This window comes from Panthera onca, chromosome D4 (genome assembly GCF_046562875.1).
Source record: "Panthera onca isolate mPanOnc1 chromosome D4, mPanOnc1 haplotype 2, whole genome shotgun sequence".
In the NCBI taxonomy this organism is placed as follows: Eukaryota; Metazoa; Chordata; class Mammalia; order Carnivora; family Felidae; genus Panthera; species Panthera onca.
In genome coordinates this window covers 55,670,736-55,694,282 of record NC_138351.1, presented here as the reverse complement: position 1 = coordinate 55,694,282, position 23,547 = coordinate 55,670,736, and the positions used below count along the sequence as shown (strand labels likewise).

Genomic DNA, 23,547 nt, shown 5'->3' with positions numbered 1-23,547 from the left:
GTGAATATTTAAAACCTGGATTGGAGCATTTCTCTCCTAAAAGTTCTGAAGATGCTACTCCAGTGCGTTCTGGCACTTGTGCTGCCAAAGAAAAGCCTGAGGCCAGCTGGTTCCTTTGTGCGCAACTTGTTTGTAGGTGTGCCTGTAAGGTTTTGGTTTTTAATCTATACAATTCTACACCTTTTTTTTTTTTTTTCAGAGTATGTCTACATGTGCATCTTTTCTTTTCTTTTTTTCCTCATCATTTTAACAGTTTTTATTTAATGTCGTATGTAAGATTACTTTATTCCTGCACCTTTTTAATTGTTTCTTCCTTATATTTGCCCTTTTCCTTTCCTATTTGGCGAGATTTAGCTTTGCGCTCAAGGATCTTTTTGCAGTCTTTGTCCAGTTTTAGTCTAGTGATGACCACCTTGCTGGGGCGGATGCCCACGTGGACAGTTGTGCCATTTGCCTTCTCTCCCTGTACTTCTTCCATGCAGATGACGTATTTCCTCCTGTAAACCTGGACTACTTTGCCAATTTGCTGACCTTTGTAGTGTCCTCGCACAACCTGTACTTCATCGTCCTTCCGGATGGACATGGATCGAACATTGTACTTCTGTTGCAGCTCCTTGAAAAGAGGGGAAGACATAATCTTCCTGCGAATGTGGGAAGGTGCACTGAAATGCCTTTTACGGCTCGTGCTCCGGTCAGAGGCGAAAACGGACTGACCTTCATATTGGCCACGGCAGCTCCAGCGATGGACGCAAAAAGGGAAGAGTTCTTCTCCTTCTCCTCTTCCTCCTCCTCCTCCTCCTCCTCCTCCTCCTCCTCCTCCTCCTTCTCTTCTCGTCCTCCTCCTCCTCCTCCTTCTCTTCTCCTCCTCCTCCTCCTCCTCCTTCTCCTCCTCCTCCTCCTTTTTTTTTTTTTTCCCCAAAAGGAGGCAGGAGGCACAGTAGTTGAGGATTCAAGCCTAGCAATCGAGTAGCATAGATTGAACCTCAACTCTACTACTTGAATTGAGACCTTTTTTAAAAAAATGTTTTTTAAATGTTTTTATTTATTTTTGAGAGAGAGAGCAAGCAGGGGAGGAGCAGAGAGAGAGGATCTGAAGTGGGCTCCGTTCCGAGAGCCTCATGTGGGGCTTGAACTCACAAACCATGAGATCATGACCTGAGTCAACGTTGGCTGCTTAACCGATTGAACCATTCAGGCACCCCTTGAATTGAGACCTTCAGTGGCCTCAGAGGCACACCTGGGTGGCTCAGTCAGTTAAGCGTCTGACTTTGGTTCAGGTCATGATCTCATGGTTCATGAGTTCAAGCCCCGAGTCAGGCTTTGTGCTGACAGCACAGGACCCACTTCAGACCCTCTGTTTCCCTCTCTCTCTCTCTGCCCTACCTCTGCTCCCCACCCCCTCTCTCTCATAAATAAATACACACTTAAATGACCTCAAATTACTCTCTAAGCCTCAGTTTCCTTAACATAAAGTGGAATAACAATAGTACTTTACTGCTTAGGTTTGTTTTTAAGATTCAATGAAAGAATGGATGTAAAATGCATAGCACAGTACCTAGCTCCATGGTAAGTGATAGTTATTGCTGTTATTAGTCTTGCCTGGAGCATGTTCACCCTTCCAATCTTTGTACTAACACAGAAGTCAAAGCAGACACATGGCAATCATAGATCGTACTCCTCCTCAAATTCTCCTAATAATTCAAAGGATAGAGGCAAACACCAGGTATAAATAAAGCACTCCTTTCCTGAAGGAGCCTGAAATCATCAGAAGCTTGAAAAAGTTTGCCAAAATGTCCTTTTTATTTTTACACATTGGGCTTGAGTTTTGGTTTTGGATTAGCTAAATGGAATTTGAACAATGTGTGTAGAACCAATTAATTTTGAACAATGTGTATGGAAATCTTATTCACAAAGGGAGCCATTCTGGTTTTGAAGGACCATTTGATTTATTATTCCATCAACTACACGTGGATAGGAAAATGCCCATGTGACTACCCCCTTATTCTCCAGCTATGCTTCTTAAATCTGGACATTCCAGCTCTATTCAAAATAAGCAACTAGATAGACTATGCATATCCTGATGAAAATATTCTGTAGATAGAGAATACTCAAGAAAAAGTACCCTTGACATGTTTACAGTGACGTTTGATTGAGGTCATTTATTACCCTGGGTGGAGAAGGAGTCAACCCTTTCCTTCCTAACTTTCATACTCCAGTGTTTTTCAACTCAGAAAAATATTCCTAAAATATGTCTTTGATTACTGCTTCTGTCTCAAGTTTTCTTCTTTGGAAGGAACGTGAATAATTCTTCTGTCCAAGTCTCTTTCTTTGTCTTCCATAAATATCTTTTTTAAAAAATTGTATTTTCTTCATTCCTTTCCCCTCATGTTTTTCATAGTGTAAATGTTATCTCCAAATATAGACTTAAATATGATTATATACTGAAGTTCGTAACTTTTCTCATCTCATTCCTCTCCATTTTCATATCATCCTGTTATCTTCCATCTTAGATTGTTCCTATATTTTTTCTATGAGAGTTTTTTATGATAATTTTTTTAATGATAAACAGTCTTATTTTTTTATACCCTGCTAAAAATGGCAAACAGATTTCTAGAGTTTTCTTTTTCTGGATCTAATTAGATTATGTTCTGAGGTTTCTTCTTATACTGAGTATACAATTCCTTCTTCCTTGTTCTACAGCATTTTAAAAATAAGCTTTATGCTTTTTCCCCTACTAACTTACAATTGAGTAAGAGATATTTCTACCAACAAATACAGTAAATGGATAGTCTTTGACCTCATTCTTTGTCCTTTTGAATCTGGTTGTGTTCTATTTTCAGATAGCAAAATCTAGCACTCGTTCATTTAGTTTGGCTTGGCTGGACTGAGATACTATAGCCTGCTACTCCCACTGCCAGGCTCTCTAGTAACTAAACAGATGGTATTGTGAAAATCTATAATTTCCTGTATACCTTTTCCCCAGGGTTTATCTTTCTCCAGCTCCACCTACTGTTCTTTACCTGATGGCATTATCTCATTTTGCTGTCCTAATCCCCTCCCTTTATTCCCCACTTCATGCTGACATGGTTAGTGGGAGTTATAGCTGCTGATAATGTAGAAAAAGTAGAATAAATAGGATAGAACAACATTCTGATATCTATCTATCTATCTATCTATCAATTATCTATCTATCTATCTATCTATCTATCATTCCTGGAAGATTTGTATTCTCAGTATTCTAGTTGGTAAAGTCCTTAACTTTCTTAATAGGGAAAGAAAAGTGGTTAGAAGCTAAACAAAATCTCTTGCTTTCTGTGAAAATACTTTCATGGGTTCTAAGGCTAGGAAATAAAAGATATGTCAACTTCTGCCTTGCTATCTTTGTGATCACTTGTTTTGGGGAAAGCCAGCTGCCTCATTGTAAATACACTCATTCAGCCCTGTGAAGAAACCTACATTGAGAGGAACCAAGGCCTCCCACCAGCAACTTGCACCAATTTGATAGCCATGTGGATGAATTATTTTTGAAGCAATTTCTCCAGCTCTAGTCCAGTTTAGTCTAGACTTCTTAAGATGACTGTAGCTTCCGCTGACATCTTAACTATTTATGAAAGACCCCAGATTAGACTCTCCCAGGAAATTCACTCCCAAATTCTTGATCCACAGAAATTGAGAAACAATAAATGTTTATCTTATTTATTTTTTATGTAAAATTTTAAATTGAGATAAAAGTCATATTTCATATAATTTTCCATTTGCGCCATTTTAAAGTATACAGTTCAGTGGTTTTAGTATATTCATGATGTTGCACAGCCATTACCACTGCTTAATTCCAGAATACTTCCATCACCCCCAAAATAAATCCTGTACTTCCTAATTCTTCTCTCTTCCCATCCTCTGACAACCAGTGATTTATTTTCTGTTTTCCTGAATTTGCCTTTTCTGGATATTTCATATCAAATAGATCACATAATATGTGACATTTTGTGTCTGGCTTCTTTTATCTAGCATAATATTTTCAAGCTTTATCATATTGTAGCATGTATCAGCACTTCATTCCTTTTTATGGCTGAATAATATTCCATTGTATGGACATACTGTATTTTGTTTATGCATTCATCATCAGATGATCCATTTAATCACTTGAGTTGTTCCCACCTCGTGGCTACTAAGAATAATGCGGCTATGGACATTGGTATGCAAGTTTTTGTGTGAACACATATTTTCAATTCTCTCAGGTATATGCCTAGGAGTAGAATTGCTGGATCATTTGGTAATGCTACCTTTAACTTTTTGAGAATAAATACTAACAGGTGTTTTAAACTACTAAAATTTTGGGGCAATTTATTATGCAGGAATAGATACCAATTGCCCTTTGTTTAGTACATAGAATAATTGACACAGGTTCTTTTCGTGGCACAGTCCCTTCAAGATTCTGAGAATAGACTGACTCTCAGACACAGTATCCAGTCTTGTTATGATTTTTTTACAGTCCTTTTTGTGTGATTTCATAAGAATTTTTGTTGAAATTTGGGAAAGGCCATGAGTGAGGCTGTGTATTCGTATAAAATGACCACAAATTTAGCAGCTTAAAACTATACACACTTATTATGTCATGGCTCCTGTGCATCAGAGCTTGACTTACCTGGGTCCTCTGCTCAGGGTCTCCCTAGGAAGGTGTCATTTGGGCTGCCTTCTCATCTGGAGGCTCATTTAGGAAGGTATCTGCTTCCAAGCTCAACTGGATTTTTGGCAGAATCCATTCCCCTGTGGTTGTGGGACGAAGGGCTCCAGCGTCTTGTTGGCTATTGCCTGGAGGGTGTGCATGGTTCTTAGCAGCTACCTTTACTCCCTTCTCACGTTGACTTCCCAACGTGGCCATTTAATTCACCAGGGCAGCAGGCAGAGTCTCTAGAATGAGTGTGCTAGCAAGATGGTCTTTAAAAATGTAACCTAGTGTACACAGAAGTGACATCCCATCATCTTTGCCATATTCTGTTGCTTAGAAGCTGGTCACAGGTCCTGCTCACACTTACTGAGAGAGGATTATCCAAGCGTGTGAACACCAGGAAGTAGGGGTCATGGGGGCCTTCCAGAGTCTGTCTTCCATAGGCTGAAAACCAAATACTCACATGTTAAGCAAGATATGGGGAAAAATCTTGGAGATGATCAAATGCTTTTTCATTTTACCTTAATTTGTTTCTAAAAGACTAAATTTATTTGGTGGTACTTTTATGATCTATTTTACTCTCACCTTTAAAAAAAAATCTTTATTTTCTAACATTGCTCTAGCTCAAATTTGGAAAAACGAATTGTGATCTAGATCTAACTTTAGTGGCTTTATTGTTTCTATATAGTCATTGTCCTGAAAAATTTATGAGGCAATGTAGGATAAGGCTTACAAACATGGGCTCTGGCATTAGGGAAACCTGGGTTCAGAAAAGTGCTGCTTACTAGCTGTGTCACTTTGGACAAGTTAGCTAACCTTTTGGGCCTCAATTTCTTCATCTGTAACCTAGGTATAATAATAATATTTATCCCATGGGGTTACGAGTATTCAAGGACAGAACACATGTAAAGTGTTTAACATACCAGTTTATATATTGTAAGCACTCTATTAATGCAAACTTATAATAATAATGACAATAATTATTTTATTGACCTAAAGAGGAGAGTTTTGAAAAAGAAGGAGCAATAAACAGTTTGGCATAAAGGACAAGTATGAAAGGACTCAATAGATTTAGCAACTAGAAGGTTGTTGGTGGTCATGATAAGAGCTGTACCAATGGATGGGGGTGAGGCTGTAGCTGTACTGCCACGCAGGTGTGCAGGGAATGGGAAGTTAGGAAGAGAAAGCAAAAGGAAAGGGCTCTGGCAGGAGGAGAAAATTTGAAGAAGGAAAAATCCAGCAATAGGTACTATATGCCCTTTGTCTCTACACCAATGGTTAACAGGGTGTCACCTTACAAAGGCAGTATATCCAGCAACTTCTCAAAACAACCTGTGCTGGAGATTCAGTCTTTTCCTTCTTTGGATTAGTGCATCTCTAACCCTTTTGTATAGAAAAAAATTTTTTAATGTTTTTATTTATTTTTGAGACACAGAGAGACAGAGCATGAGCAGGGGAGGGGCAGAAAGAGAGGGAGACACAGAATCTGAAGCAGGCTCCAGGCTCTGAGCTATCAGCACAGAGCCTGATGCAGGGCTCGAACTCACAGACTGTGAGATCATGACCTGAGCTGAAGTCGGAGGCTTACCCGACTGAGCCACCCAGGCACCCCTAGAAAAAAATATTTTTAATCCAGACTTTTATTTCTGGCTTGTCTGTAGTTTGCTAAATTACAACTTTAAATATTTAAAGGTTTCTAGCATACATAGCAAGGTGATGCAACAAAAAAAAAAAAAAAAAAGAGAAGGAGGAGGTGAAGAAGGAGGAGGAGGGGGGAGGGGGAAGAAGGGGGTAGAGGAGGAGGAGGAGGAGGAAGAGGACCTGATCTATAAGAGACAGGGGAAATTAGTAAAGAGTTACATATTCCCAGCTGGCATAGAAATGAAATGGTGGAGCTTTTGAGCATGTGGGGGAAATAAAATAGAAGCCAAAGGTGGTAGATTTAGAAGTTTTACTGTTGCGTACTAAATTGCACACCAAACCCATTTGGCACATGACCAACTATCAATATAGGCAAAATGCAGAAGCTGATGTTTACATTTTTCCTGAGCTAGTGGGAGGGTTTATCTGTATGGTAATAAGCTGTCCAAGCTGGAACAGTAAGGAAGATGCCTGAGGTTGTAATTTATTATTATTCCATTACCATTGTCCTTCGTGCCAGCAGTCACACTTTACCTAAGATCTTTCCGAATAATTTCAGTTCATCAATCAGAGGGAAGAATAATTCCTCAATATAAAAGCCATGAGCTCAATGCTGTGCCTTTACCCTAAATGGACACTGGAAACAGCACATGATGCAGTATTTGGACATGTATATAGCCAAGGAGATCCTTATTTCTTCCCCTTGAGGATGCTAATAGAAACTTCAATAAAGTGTTGCCAAGAGGAAGTAGAAAGGACCTGGACTGGAATCACAACGTCCAATAATAAATCCTCACTCCATTACTTACTGTGTGAATTAAGGGCACTTCATGCCCTCTCTAAACCCCATTTTCTCAGCTGTGAAATGGGGTAGTTATGTCATTTGCACGAATTGTTGTACAAATGAGATGAGATGCTGGTGGTCTGGCATGTTGAAGGTTCAATAAATTCCTCCTGGATTTGGATTCCTAGCCCATCTCTACTTTCTATTCGATAAATATTTTGCATTCTTCCTGTGAATGTGACCTGTGTAATAACCTCTCAGTTCCATTCCCAAAGTGGAGAGTAGTGAGTTACCTGTTCACAGTTACTGCCATAGTTGTATGGCAGAACGTGAATGGGGAAGTGTGGTGTGGTGAGGTGACGTGACTTCACTGCCCTAGAAATTAGGACCCATAGTTGTGTCTTGAACTCACTGAATGACCTTGAAAATGACATAGAGTCTCTGAGCCTACTTTGTGATTTGTAAATTATGCCCATGGGGCAGGGGGTAGTGTGGAATAAAACATCTGAGTTTTTTTCTGTCTTGAATATTCCTGATCTAGATCAGAAAGTTCTTTCCATACTGGGGCTATTGAGTCATACTTTTTACTCATGGTAATTCATTAAGAAGCATTATCATCAGTCATTATTATTACCAGGAACTCTAAATGATTCCCATGGAAGAATTTAGCAGATAATGAAATCACTTGCAATAAATAAGTTTGCTAACTAAAATGCGGTGCAGTCCTATGAAGAAGATAATTTGTTTATTATAATTATAATGTATTAAAAGAAAGTTATTATAATTCAGTTCCAGAATTGTATGTACATGAATATTTGTTGATTTAACAAATAAATGGATTCTTTCATTGTATACAAGCCACCTATACAATAGGGTCAAACAGGAGCATGAACTATTTGGACGTCAGGGAAAATGTGGAAGGGGCTGTGTTCTGATCACTTGCCATTCTGTGATGTTGTTTGGTACTTCTGTCCTAAAATATACCTTTGCCTTCAAGGATCCTGCAGGCTAATTTCAGCAGCTGGGAACCTGCCCAGGCTGTCACTGGCTTTAAGGAACGCTGCCGCAGGCGGTCACCAGGAGGCATCGGTCTCCAAACCTAGGGGGAGCGTGCAGTGGCATGACCCCAGCCCCAGAAGGGAGCTTAATGGAAACTGAGAAGTCATAGTTACAGATTCAAATATTTTTTGTCAGAATAAATGTGGGACTTGTTTAAAAGTTGTATATACACAGAAAAGAGTTACCTTGACCACACAGGGATCAATGCTGATACTATTCAGGACCAACTATTGACACAGATTAGCAGGCACATTACATATAAGGGGTCGTTATGTTCCGAGGTGCTCAAAGCATCAGCCCAACCAAGGAGTCCTCCTATATGGCCATTAACTTCACAGGTTTTGCAGTCAGCCAGACCCAGATTCAATTCCTACTGCTACTTATTAGTTGTGCAACTTTGGGCAGGTTTTCTCTTCTATAAAATGAAGATAAAAACAGTTTTTACTACACCTATGGTGAATGTGTGAATTAAATGAGATAAGGCATATTATATGCTTTGTAAAGTGCTTTCCACGCTGTAAGCCCTGAAATATTATACCTATTTATTATAAATATGTTATTGTTATTGATAATGAAAATCAAGGCCCAGCAAAAGTTGCCCTAGGTCAGACAACTAACAACTGGCAGGGCCACCGTGGGCACCCAGGTCTATCTGCCTGTGGTTATAACCACACTGCTGCAAAAGAGAAAGGAGTATGCTTACTCTAAGGGCACCAACAGCAAAGACAGAACTTGCTGACTAATGCTGTGTGGACAGTCGATTCTGGGCAGGATCTTGTCACTCCTGGACAGAAGGAAGTGGGAGTCAATCAGAGCTACAACAACTGTTCCACATTTGTTCCCACAGGCTACTGGAAAGACCTAAGCCTGGGCCTCAGGGGCACCCCCGGAACCAGGCAAACCTAAGCTGACCTACTTGTGAACTGGAGTTAAAATTTAACAAAATGAATAGCAAGCAGTGCAACAAGTATAACTTTTTTTATATAACTTCTCTTTTGTCTTCCTCTATGCTCCTGTCATACCCCATGTCCACACAGTGTACCCTGAGAGGCAATCTCCTTCCAAATCCCAAATTGGGAGTGGGGCACAAATCTCTCTGGTTTTCCTTTTCCCAAACTTTCTGGAGTTTTCTTTTGCATAGCCTTTAAGTTGCCACTCAGAAACAAAGGTCAGAAGAGAAAGCCAGGGCCCCGAGCACTTCACCTCTTGCCTTTCTTTTCTTCTTTTGGTAAAATACTTTTTATTTTCTATTCCTGTCTTACAGGAACTTCCCTTGGGTCACCTCTGCATCCACTCCGCCCATAGCTTAGAGGAAAGCTTTATTTTCAGACATGGAAACATTGCTTCTTATATGTAAAAAAGGACATTTTAGAATTTATAAAAAATATTTCTCTCTCTGCAATGTCTGGTTTTCAAGACTGTCTTGCTATGGAATTAGAAAAAAAGACATTTGAAGATATAGTACAAAGCTGTAGTAATCAAAGCAGTATGATGCTGCACAAAAACAGATATATAGATAAATGGAACAGAATAGAGAGCCCAGAAATAAACCTACACTTATATGTTCAATTAATCTATGACAAAAGAGGCAAGAGTATACAATGGGGAAAAGACAGTCTCCTCAACAAATGGTGCTGGGAAATCTGGACAGCTACGTGCAAAAGAATGAAAGTGGGTCGCCCTTAAAAAAAAAAGAAAGTGGATCACCCTTTTATGCTATAAACAAAAAACCCCTCAAAATGTATTAAAGACCTAAATGTGAGACCTAAAACCATAAAACTCCTAGAAGAAAACATTAGCAGTAATTTCTTTGACATCAGCCATAGCAATATTTTCTAGATATGTCTTCTCAGGCAAAGGAAACAAAAGCAAAATTAAACTATTGGAACTATACCAAATAAAAAGCTTTTTCACAGTGAAGGAAACCATCAACAAAACAGAAGACAATGTACTGAATGGGAGAAGATACTTGCAAATTATATATCCTATAAGAGGTTACTATCCAAAATATATAAAGAACTTCTACAACTCAACACCAAACAAAAAAATCCAACTAAAAAATGGACAGGGGGGACGCCTGGATGGCTCAGTCAGTTGAACACTTGAGTTACTCTCAGGTCATGATCCCAGGGTCATAGGTTTAAGTTCTGTGTCAGGCTCTGCACTGGGTTCCATGTTGAGCATCAAAACCTGTGTGAGATTCCCTCTCTCTCTCTCTCTGTCTCTGTCTCTGTCTCTCTCTCTCTCCCCCACCAGATAAAAAATTAAAAAAAAATTGGACTGAAGACTTGAGTAGGTATTTTCCCAAAGAAGACATACAGATGGCCAACAAACACATGAAAAGATGCTCAACACCACTAATCATCAGGGAAATGCAAATGAAAACCACAATGAGATATCACCTCACACCTGACAGAATGGCTAAAATCACAAACACAAGGAATAACAAGTGTTGGCAAGGATGTGGAGAAAAAGGAATCCTTGTACACTGTTGGTGGGAATGCAAACCGGTGCAGCCACTATGGAAAAACGGTATGGAAATTCCTCGAAAAATTAAAAATAGAACTACCGTATGATCGAGTAATTCCACTACTGGCTTTTTACCCAAAGAAAACAAAAGCCCTAATTTGAAAAGATACATGCACCCCTGTGTTTATGACAGCATTATTTACAATAGCCAAGATATGAAAGCAACCAAGTGTCCATCCACAGATGAATTGATAAAGAAGAAATTATATATAATGGAAGATTACTTAGCCATAAAAAAGAATGAAATCTTGCCACTTGCAACAACATGGATGAAACTAGAGGGTGTAACGCTAAGTGAAATAAGTCAGTCAAAGAAAGACAAATACCATATAATTTCATTCATATGTGCAATTTAAGAAACACAGCAGATGAACATAGGGGAAGGTAAGGAAAAATAAGATAAAAACAGAGAGGGAGACAAACCATAAGAGTCTTTTAAATACAGGGAACAAACTGAGAGTTTCTGGAGGGGAGGTGGGGGGGGATGGGCTAAATGGTTGATGGGCATTAAGGAGGGCACTTGTTGGGATGAGCACTGGGGGGTGTTATGTGTATGTGATGAATCACTAGGTCCTAGTCCTGAAACAATACTACATTGTATGTTAACTAACTTGAATTAAAATAAAATAAAATAAAAACCAGACCCTTAAATACAGAGAACAAACTGGTGGTTGCCAGAGGGGAGGTGAGTTGGGCAAGTGGGTGAAATAGACAAAGGGAGTTAAGAGTACACTTATCTAGGGGCACGTGGGTGGCTCAGTCTATTAAACATCTGACTTTGGCTCAGTCATGATCTCACATTTGTGAGTTCAAGTTGTGGGTTTGAGCCGTGTCAGCCTCTACGTGACAGCTCAGAACCTGGAGCCCACTTCAGATTCTGTGTCTCTTTTTCTCTGCCCATCCCCCACTTGTGCTCGCTCGCTCTCTCTCTCTCTCTCTCTCTCTCAAAAAAAAAAATGAACACTAAAAATGAAAGAGTACACTTACCTTGATGAGCAGTGAGAATGGTATAGAATGTTTGAATCATTATATTATATACCTGAAACTAATATTGTTGCAGACTGTGAGTCTGGAGTTCTCTCTTGTCCAGCAAAAGAGCAGACATAGGATTGAATATGAGAGGGGCTAATGTCCAGGAGGACACAAGAACCCTGAACGGAGATTTTTGTCTCTGTATTTACTGTGCTCTCAAGATCTTACACATATGGTGAATGTGAAGAAAACAATCAGATAGCAATCGTTAACTTTTGTGTGTAAGAAGCAAAGGGTCTGGGAGGCAAGTGGAGATTGTGATCAAAGTACAATAGTATATTGGTGTCTGATGGAAAGTAATTTCCTGCAGGTGATATAACAAGTTACTCATGGTGCCATTACAATATCTCGTTAGCTAGCCTTGGGCACTTTTACCCCAAGGGGGGGGGGGGGCAGCTTTCCACCCTAAGCTTTTTTCTAACCCATTTATGTAAGTATAAGGAATTCTTGAACCTCTTTCCCCACATAATATAACACTTCATAATTAATTATACTTAATAAAAAAATAAAATGTTACTTTACAAAACTTTTTCTGATTAAAAAAAAGACATTTGTTTGAGTTGGTGCTGACCTTCTCCTTCCCTAGTACAGCATGATTCTTGGCTTATCTTTAAGGCAGATGACATGCATGGGAAAGAAATAACTCCTGGGTTAATAAAAAATTATGGAAATAAATGAAGATATTTTAAAAATATTATCTCCATGATACTAGTGAAGACCCACAGTTATGCCATTAGGATAGATCTTTCATTCATTCATTCATAATTATTTATAGAAAGCCAACATGGGCCAGGCACTGAGGATAGCAATACACTAAACTTTCCCACTTTTCACAGCCCAGAGAATAACACTGATATCATCTACACATATAATTGTCTGATTTTCATAGAGCCTTGGAGGAGTCTCATGGAAAATTAGTGTTTTTCTGGACTGTCTGTGATGAAAATAAAGATATTTGCTCTTTGAGAGAACATTTCATCAAGCCTTCTGTTCAGGGGTAGTTTATCCCAACCATGTCTGCAGCTTGTATTCATTATTTATTGTTGTTTAACAATTTACCACAACATTTAGCAGATTAAGACAGCAAGCATTTATTATTGCACAATCTCTGTTGGTCAGGAATTTGGGAGCAGCTTAGCTGGTACGTTAGCCCAGGGTTTCTCATAAAGTTGCAGTCAAGCTGTCAGCTGGAGCTGCAGTCACCTCAAGACTTGACTGGGGCTGAAAACCTGCTTCCGAATTCACTAACATGATTATTATCAGACCTTAGTATATCTGCTTCTACGCTTATTCATGTGATCCTCTCCACCAGTCTACCTTACAACATGGCAGATGGCTCCCCCAGGGAGGGAGTGGCCAAGATGGAAGACGCAGTCTTTTTATAACCTTGTATCAGTATTGACATCCTATCACTTCTGCTGTAGTCTTTGTGTTAGGAGCAAGTCAATAAATTCAGTCCACACTCTAGGGCTTGAGATTACCCCAGCGTATGAATATCAGAAGTGGAGATTATTGGGTATCATCCTAGAGACTGTCTGGTACAACCTTCTTCATATGTCTCTTGGGTTACAGGTCAGAGGATAGAGTTTGATTATTTTTCCCAATTCTTTGGCATAAATGGTCACAGGCATTTGATGAAGTGTTTCACACACTGTGCCTTTTTCTCAAATGAATTTAGGCAAAATGGCCATCATGGTGATGGCTTTCAGGTTTGCAGTGACTTGGAGGGCATTTCCTGCTAAGGCAGTTTCTTGTCATCATTTGCCCTCTGTTTGCTGTTGAGAGAGCATCTTAGGATATGACCATGGAATTTCAAATGAATGGCTAATGGGATGAATGAGAGATACAGGAGATTTTCCCTGTGATGACTCATGTCTTGGCATTTCAGGAGTTGTTTTAACTGCAAAAGCACTTGAACTCATTGGATCACAGAATTAAGTGTCAAGATATTTGGATTTGAACTTGGGCCCTGCCTCTAACTAACTTTTCACATGGGACAAGTTACTTTACCTCTCAAAGATTTCATTTGTTTAGAAAAGAAAAGTTTAAACTGAGTAGTATCTAAGGGCTCTTCCAGCTTTAATGGGCTGTGCTTTATTCACAGATGTTTTTCTTCTTCAGGAGCTTTGTGTGGAGCTAGGTAAATGGTCTTGCTGCAATATTATCCTGTTGCATAAATTGTTGGGATTGCATAGATTGCTATTATTTGGCAATTCTCTAGTTTCACTTTTTGGAAACTGCTAAGACACAGTCCCAAAAATTTTGTATAGGAAAACAGCCAACAATTTATTGACATACTACTACATGCCAGTCACTATGTTAAGTACTTTATAGGCTTTCTTATTTGGGCCAATAATCCTATGAGGTAGATATCTTTTTATCCATAGTTTATAGAAGGAACTGAGAATTAAGAGAGTGATTTGTCAAGATCACAAGCTACTAAATGAGCAGGGCCAAAGTTCTAATGGTAGGTCTGTCTGGCTCAAAACCAGGCTGTTGGCTTCTAGGTTATCTATTTTATGCACCAGTTCATTGGGTGGGACCTATCAGTCAAGGACCCAAGACCCTGAACAATGAAGCTTTTCAAAGTATTCCTGGCAGTGTGATATTTTAGGAATGCAAAACAATCCTTGGGAATTAACAATTATTATTTTTTAATAACTTTTTAGTGTTTATTTATTTTTTTGAGAGAGAGAGAGAGAGAGAGAGACCGAGGAAGGGGTGGAGAGAGACAGAAACACAGAATCCAAAGCAGACTCCAGGCTCTGAGCTGTCAGCACAGAGCCCAATGCAGGGCTCAAACCCACGAACTGTAAGTCAGATGCTTAGCTGACTGAGCCACCCAGGCACCCCAGGAAGGAGCAATTATTATTTCCAGAATAAGCCAACGATGTAAAGCTGTGACTTAAAAGGAAGCAAGTCCTATGAGCAGGTATCATTTTCTGACATGACCTCTAAATATGTGGTGTTGGACAGAGATGTCCAGGAAACTTTGTGCTGCTTCCCACCCACACCCTCCCCTGTGATTTTTTAATCCTTTGTCAATGTACACGTATTTGAAAACCTCTCCTGTGTTTTTGGTTAGTAAGAGAGTTGCAAAATGGAAATGCTTCTCTTGGCCCTTCCGCCCTACTAAAGGGATGTTTCTTGTTGCCAGAGGTCTTTCAGAGCGGCAGGACTTTGAGGCTGTTTGGGGGTTTTGTTTTCTTTGTTTGTTTTCTCCTTTAGGCTTTTAGTCACACAACTACAGCTTAGAATTGAATTTGAGTCACAGCACACTGAAGAATAGTGTGCAAGAACTCCACTGGGAGCCCCCTGGCAAAGGATGTGTCTAGTCCCTGGTTCTTCTCAGTTCAGCCTGATGCTGCTACACAAACCAGTTCCTGCCATGGGCTGATGAGAAGACATCAATCACTTTTCAGTGGCTCTTGTTCCTAAGTGGCTGTTTTGGAAGGGAGCCCTTTGGAGTTGGAAGAAATACTATTTTATGTAGCCATTTTTTTAGCTGTTGCTATAAGGAAAATTTCCACCAACGTGAAGAAACCATTCCAAACGTTTTACTACATGGGAATGGCTGTCCTTGAATAATCAAAACTGTAAAGTAACAAGGCATAATCACTACCATTTGTGGAGAATTTTGTGGGAGCTTTGCATATTATCTAAGTAAATTCTTTCATGAAGTTTGAGTGATAGATATTATTATTTCCATCATATAGATGATATATAGAGTTTAAGAGACTCATCCAAAGTTGCAATTCCTGTAACCACGAGAGCCAACCTAGAACCTAGGTCTTTCAGATTCCAAACCCAGTGTTTTAGGCAACTATGCAAAGTACCTGCAAATAAGTTAGAACCTTCTTTGATGTGAACCCCAGAAACCTGAACCCCTGTTCATCCACTTAGGATGGGATCGGCACTTAAATTTTTCATTTCCTGAATTTGTAGCATCGACCAAATTTTAGCTTGAATAGTTAAATTATTTAAAAAGAACAAACATTTTCAAAACACTTTAAAAGTACTCATTTACAAAATTGATAGAATATGGAATCATAAAACTCCCAGGTTAGAAGTGATCTCAGAAGTAATAGAGCCTTCTCTCCGCATCCTCATCCTTCTCGTTCCCACTCGCTCATTTAAACGGTCTTTTTTCTTGGCAGAGCACTCTTAGTTTATAAGGTTCTGTGCCTTTAAGACATTTCACAGCTTGGGCACCTTCCTCATTCAGTTTCTACTTCCCTCAAAATCAGACCAAAATGGTGTAGGCTAATTACTAGTGAGTCTCAGCACATCCTCCTGGGGAGCAAAGTTTATGCAACAGCAAGAATGCCTTAAATCCTTCTATATTTACTTTCCTCTGGAGAGCTTGTACTACTTCCTTATTTGTGTATTCTTCCAACTTCTTTGACTAGAGCTGCACTATCCCATGAGGTCACCATTAACTACATCAGGCTACTGAGCACTTGAAATGTGGCTAGTGAGCATTGAAAGGAGATGTATGTGTAAAATATACACTAGATTCTGAAGCCTTGGTACCAAAAAAAAAAAAAAAAGAAGAAGAATTTATGTCATTAATAATTATTTTATATTGGTTAAATGTTAAAATAATATTTTGGATACATTGGGTTAAATATGTTCTTAATATTAATTTCACCTGTTTCTTTTAGTTTTTAAAATATTTTTTAAAATGACATAAGTCACTCACATTTTATTCCTATTAGACAGTGTTAGACAAGAGCATAGATTAAATAGCAAAGGAGGTGTAACTAGAGGTGTTGATTGGGTTCCAGTCTTGGAAGGTCTTTAAAGAACTTTTATGAATCACTCTAAGTGTGCCAAGTATTGCCCACAGCTTACAGAAATACAGTGTCTTAACTCACGATTCATGACTTCTATATTACATGGTAAATATAACTTAACATGTTAATATCCACAATTGTTTGAACCAGTCACCTTTTCTAGTTCTTTGCTTGTGTTTTATGAAGTAGTTAGTTAGTAGTTAGAAAAAGCTACCAAGAATGGAGGTGAGGGAGGAAGAGGGCACAGTTCTGCAAGGGAATTAGGAGACAATTGTAACTTTCATCTAAAAGTGATGAAAAGAATGGGACACCTGAGTGGCTCAGTTGGTTAAGCGTCTGACTTCGGCTCAGGTCATGATCTCACGGTTTGTGAGTTTGAGCCCAACATCAGGTTCTGTGTTGACAGCTCAGAGCCTGGAGCCTGCTTTGGATTCTGTGTCTCCCTCTCTCTCTCTGCCCCTCCTCTATTTGTGCTCTCTCTCTCCCTCAGAAATAATAAATGAATAAACTTAAAAAAATAATAAAAGTGATGAAAAGGAAGGCACCAAGCCATTAACCCAGGGTGTGCTCTCTGGCAGGCCTTTGGCAAGCCGCATAACACCTACTTAAGTGGGTCACAGCCTGATTGTTAATTTCCATTCATGGGGTTTGTTTCCTTTTCTGGTGTCTCAGTTAGCTCCAAGGTGATACTTTAAATAGTTGTGAAGGCATCTGTAGAGGTAGTCAAAGTTTCCAAAGGGGTCATCATTAACTTCCTTTGTCAGTATTTCTCCACTTTCTGATGAGTCTTCAGCAGAATCTGAGCTATTCTCTTGGAATCCAACCAGCAAGCTGTTATCAAAATTCTCCAGCCACTCCTGGATACCAATGCCAATGAACTGGAAAGAATTGTGTAGGAGGAAATGCCAGCCTTGCTGAGTCAGGCAACTTCTTCAACCCAAAGTTGACTGGTAATTATCGTGACTGTGTTCCTGGGACCACAGGAAGTATAGTCAGCCCTGATCCGGCTCCATCGGATTTGCTCAGTATGGGGAAAAGCACTGTCCAGGGTAGTGAAATGTTCCAACTCCATGCAGAGAAGAACCAGTAGAGTCGAGCCAGCAGTCAGGCTGTATGCAGGCAGCAGATGTGGTTATGAGCTCTCTTAATTCTGGAGTTCCTTTGGTATGATCAGATTGTGTGAGAAGAGAGAGAATAAAAGTTGAGGGTGACAAAGCCTGGGTCACTCTCAAACTCATGTTTTCAGTTCAGATGTAGTCTGCATAAGGGTGAGCAGTCCAGTTGGAATAGTCCCCAAAGTGACTCTACTTTGGAAGTTTAGTTGAAATGGGGCTTTGGAGTTAAACAAATTGGAGTTGAGCAATGATTCTGCAAGTTAACAGTTGCATGATCTTGGCCAAATCACGTCACCCCGCTAAGTTTCAATTTTCTCATCTGTAAAGTGGGCATATACTATCTCCCTTCCAGGGTTGTCGTCAAGCTTACTTGAGATGTATATATAAAAACACCTGGCATCCAGCACAAGGAATGCAATGAATCATCCTGACCTCTCCTCTTTAGTGTGTTTTATTGTTAAAGCCTTAATATAAATAGATATCTCCCTTGTGAACTCGAATTCCAACCTTTGGCAATGATCATACTTACTCTAGTTTTTTTGTTTTGTTTTATTTTAAGCTACTTGACTTTGGAGATTGTCCAATTCGAATGATGATGATGATGGTGAAACAGTAATTTTTTATTCAGCACCTGCCAAAGGCTTGGCCTTATGTTAAGTGCTTTTCATATATAATCTTATAAAATCATCATAATGATTTTTATGTGAGGCAGGTACTATTATCCCCATTTATAGGTGAAGAATGAGGTTAAGAAAGATTAAGTGGCTTTCTCAAGGTTATGAAACTAGGTAGAAGACCTGGGATTTAAACCTAAGTGAGATGGACTCCAATGCTATCATTCTTTTTTTTTTTTAAGTATTTATTTATTTATTTATTTATTTATTTATTTATTTATTTGAGAAGGAGAGAGAGACAGAGAGAGAGAGAATCCCAAACAGGCTCCACTTGGTCAGCATGGAGCCCGACTCAGGGTTTGCACTCATGAACTGTGAGATGATGACCTTAGCCGAAATCAAGGTCAGATGCTTAGCTGAGTGAGCCACCCAAACCCCCCACCATTTCCAATTTTAAATATCTTAAGTAGTTTAAGCATATCTAATATTTTATTGAAAAAAATTTTAATTAAAAGACAATTAGGAAATATTTTAGTGAAAGAAAATTTAATGTTTGGGAATTTATAGACATGAAAGCTTGTTTGTGTTATTTTAAGATTCTAAATGTTACTTTTGTTTTGTATAAGAGCTCAAAAATTATGTAATGTCCACCTGCTCCCATATCACAAAATATGAGGGTATTAGATAAATAAGAGAAATTTGAGAATATGAAAAATAAAAGACAGTCCAGAAATTGGAGTAGACAAAGCTATTTCTGAGGCCAAAGAAATAATACTTCAGATAAATAAAGAGACAAACCACTGAGCATTTTTCATGGCAAGGTTGGGGAGGGCTTCTATCTATTGAGATGACATCATGCAAGGCTGTTATTTGCTGCTGCCCAGAGGGTCCTATTAGAATTGTTTTTCTTGGGTTTTGCTCAAAAGAACGAATGTCATTCTAATGCCAATATTGTCAAATGCCATTGATTGTTTGGATTCACTTTTCTAAAACTTGCTCTTTCCTTCGTAAGTAAAGGTATGTCTTTCTAGAATATTAAAGTCCTAATTTAAGTAATGATGAGATTATTCAGAATAAGTAAAGCCTCTTTGAGCATTTGGCTTATCAATGTAATTCACATTAACTGTCTCAGAGGAAAATTAGTAAATCTCATGTTGGTACAATAAGCATCATCTCCTTTATTAAACTTGGTAAAGGCTATTTTTAAATAAAAAGAAGAGTCATTTTTTCCCTTTATCAATCTCATTTACTGAAACAGCCCCTGTCAAAGCCATCAGTGACCTGGACATTGCTTAATCTATGGCTTTACTTGAACCTCTCAGAACTGTTGTTCATGCTTCCTTCTTGGAACCCTTCCCTCATTTGGCTTGAGACATCAGTTTCTCTTGGTTCTCCTTCTATTCTGGCTGGTCAGGCCCTCTTTATCTACTGACTGCTAAGTGTTAAGACCCTTCAGAGTTTAGCCTAAAGCCTTTTTAATTGTCTTTATTAACTTCATAGGTAATGCCATCCCCAGTCTCTTAGCTTTGAAAGCATCTACATACCCATAATTCGGAAATTTAAATTTCTAGCCCAGACCTCTTTCCTAAATTACAAGCTCATAGCCAACCATCTCCTCAAACTTGAATTCATTTGAATATCTATTAGGGATCTCAACAACATCCTTGATTGCTCCACTGACAAACCTCTCCTTGTATAGCTTTGCACATCTCAGAAAATGCTATCTCTGTCCAGTTGCCCAGGCAAAAAAATTACTTCCAGTCTTCCTCTATACCCCACATCCATCAGTACATCCTATTGGTTTTACCAATACACTGTATATAAAACACTGTATATAAAAAATCTGAACTTTTCACCAACTTCACTGCTATTTTCTTGGTCCGAGTGTGTATCATGCTTCGCCCCCTCACCTGAATTATTTCAGCAACTTCCCAACTGGATTCTTTCTTCCTCCCCCCCTTCCCCACCACATCTGTTTTCACATAGAGACCAGAGCCTTTAATGGCTCCTCATTCAGAGTAAGATCTGAAGACAAGATGACCTACAAGGCTCTCCATGACTTTACCCTCAGCTCCCTCTCTCACTCCATGTTTTTAATCTCTTGCTCCCTGTTCCCCTTGTACACACTGTGTTCCAGCTTACCCACAATTTCCCAGAACAACTACCTCTCACTTTTCAGAGTTATTTGCCCAAATATTATCATCTTAGAAAGATCTTATTCGACAACTCTTTCCCTCATCCCTGGCATTCCTATAACCTTTATTCTGCCTTATTTTTCCTCTATAACACTTTTCACCACCTGACATGTATCTGTTCACTTATTTATTTATTTTTGGTCTCCCAATTATTTGAGATTCAAGGACTGGCAGACTATATAATTCCAACTGTACCTCCCATTGAAGGAAATTAAAAAAGCTGAAACACACACACACACACACACACACACACACACTTTCATGCAAGCATTGGAGACCAAATGAGATAGTAAGAAATTAGAACAAGGAAATGATTAGAGTTCAAAAAGGTGAACCAAAGGAGAACTTACTGGTAGTCAAAAGGAAACTGAAAGGGAGAGCTACACTGAGAACTTGAGAAATGACCCACACTGTATTTTGGAACCCTAGGGCTGACATTTGGCAAACCACTGGAAGCAGCTGAGACATAGAACAAAGGTTTTGAGAACTCAGTTGCATGAAGGTTTGAGGATTGGTATTCTACCGCCTCAAAGACAGAGAGGCCCTACTGTAATATCTGTTCCTCTTGAGACACTCAAAGGCTACAACCTGGAAGCATGGGGTTTTTCCAGCCTGCAAAAAAACCCTCAAAGCTTTGTCCCAGACTGCTAAAGTACTGGGTATTTGCAGAGAAAAAAGGATAGTTTGTTGGGTCTCAAACTATCACTAAATATAATTTTCATTTGTCCAGCCAACAATCAAATATTATAAGGCAGACGAAGATTCAAGAGAAATGGAAAATACTATAATTCCAGACAACCTCTCCATTTAGCATATGAAAAGATACTCAACATCATCAGTTGTCAGGGACATGCACATTAAAACCAATACAACATATCACTACCCATCAAATAAAAAATTAAAAAAGCAACTTATAACACACAGAGTGCTAGTGAGAAGACAGACCAATTGGAACTCACATGCATCACTGGTAGGGATACAAAATGTATACCCACTTTAAGAAAACAGTTTGGCAGTTATTAAAAAGTTAAACATATACTTACCAGATGACCTGGCAATTCCACTTCTAGATATTTATTTACTCAAGAGAAAATAAGATGTATATCCACACAAAAACCTGTTCATAAATGTTTAAGTGGCTTTATTCATAATTGGAAAAAATCATAAACATTTATCAATTGGCAAATGAATGAACAAATTGCTATGAACACACAATGGATTACTAGTCAGGAGTATTTACAAGGAGAATCACTTTTTAAAAAAATGATGTTTTTTGAAACATAGTTTAAAAACTATGTTTTTGACCCTTTCAGAACTGGTGTGACATTTCAGTCACCTCTGTGGTTGGCTGATGAAACACGGGAGCTCTTAAGAGGGAGAGGATGATAAACTTTTAACTCGGGGCAGAGCGGGCAGCCCTATCACTTACATTTCTCCCTTCCCTGTGGCCCTCTCAGTACCTCATCTGACTTCATGCTTTTTCCAGATGTTCCTGCTGTCACCTGTGGTTGGGCTCAGGGCCCCCTCCCCCCCCCCATGGGTGGGGGCCGCCCCCCCCCCCTCCGCCACCCATGATACAGCCAGACAGCCAAGGATGTTTTCACGGGAAGGGCATTTGCTGTGGACTTAGCTGCTTCACTAATTTGGCCAGTGTTTCACATTACCCACAGAAGGAAAGAGAAATAGACTTGTAGCTTGAGGGTAGGACCTTGTTCTACGGTTCTTGTAGCAACCCAGCATTGCCAAGTGCAGAACCTTATACATGGTGGGTGCGCAATACACATTTGCTTTGTGTACAGATTTGGTTTCTTTTTAAGATACTAACGTTAGTTCCTAGTATCCGCAAGTGTACTGAATGCTATACTAGAATTGCTGTGGCAGGAGCCATACTTAATTCATTGGAAGAGAAACAATAACCTTGATGTCCTCAGTTTTTGAATATTAGCTATGTGATATATTTTTATTCATTCATGTATTCAACAAATATTTATTGAATGCCTACTATGTTCTAGATTCTATGCCAAATTATTTAGATTAATGGGATGTGTATCCAAGAACAAAAATTAATTGTTAATTACAAATTTCAAAGATCTTGGTCTTTGCATACTTTGCTTCCTAGAGAATTTATTTTTTGCTTTCATTGTTTTCCCCTGTAAGGAAGCAGATGTTTTTATGTACAGATGCCCTAGAAGAGTGATGAGCAACTATGTTTTCTGTTCCAGTATACTTGGAGGATTTGGTTCATTTCCATGAGTAATAGTAGCTCTCCTGGGGAGAGCTTACTACATAAAGGAAGGATTGTTGGGGATGGGAGTGAAGTATCAGAATTCAGGAGAGTTGGGGGCATATGTGCAGCTCCAAATCATCTATCCACCCTCCTTTTGCCACATTATGACCAACAGCTGTTTTAGTATCTGTTTTGTCCAGAGGAAAGATGTTTCCCATTTACTTCCTTTTTCTTAACAAGAAAGATTCTATTGTTTGACTTTCATGTTCTTGCTGCTTCAAGTTTTCATTGAACAGTAACTGTATTCAGGATGTTAAAGATACACAGTTAAGTTTTCTCTATTGGTCTGTTGTTGCTACCTGTAGTTTGTTTCTATCCTCCCTCTCTCCCTCTCCCTCTCCCTCCCAGAATACAAGCCCTTCTTTCTTCCTATGTTTTGATGATTTTGATCTTATTTTGTTTTGTTTAGCCTTGCGTATTGACATTGATTTTTATAAATTATTGGTGGGAATAAGCAGGAATGAAACATTGTTTCATTTGTTTGGAGACTTGCATATGGACAATCAAATCATGTTCAGTTTTACTTGATGCTAAGGGGTGACTGAATCATTTGGGATGTTTTGTATTCAGTAAGTATTTCACTTGAAAAATAGTTTCAGTGTTTTTTAATGTTCATTTACTTGTGTGAGAGAGAGAGAGGGGGAGAGAGAGAGGGAGACAGAGGATGTGAAGCAGGCTTGTAGAGCAGAGAGTTTGATGTGGGTCTCGAAGTCATGAACTGTGAGATCATAATCTGAGCTGAAGTTGGATGCTTAGCCGACTGAGCCATCCAGGCACCCCCAAAAAATAGTTTCAGTTTTAGTTTCAGTTTCAGTTTAAAATTCAT

At 39.0% G+C, this 23,547-nt stretch overlaps 1 long non-coding RNA gene and 1 pseudogene across 1 annotated transcript in view; both read right to left on the bottom strand.

Annotated features, from left to right (window-relative positions):
- Positions 1-209: 209 nt before the first annotated feature.
- LOC132663305 (large ribosomal subunit protein uL24 pseudogene) lies at positions 210-720 on the bottom strand (annotated as a pseudogene).
- Positions 721-4,861: 4,141 nt separating this feature from the next.
- The window catches only part of LOC132663306 (uncharacterized), a 32,970-nt gene continuing 14,284 nt past the window's right edge, over positions 4,862-23,547 (bottom strand). The window contains exon 4 of the long non-coding RNA XR_009603011.2: positions 4,862-5,113. This is a non-coding gene — a long non-coding RNA (uncharacterized LOC132663306). The remainder of the gene's footprint in view (positions 5,114-23,547) is intronic.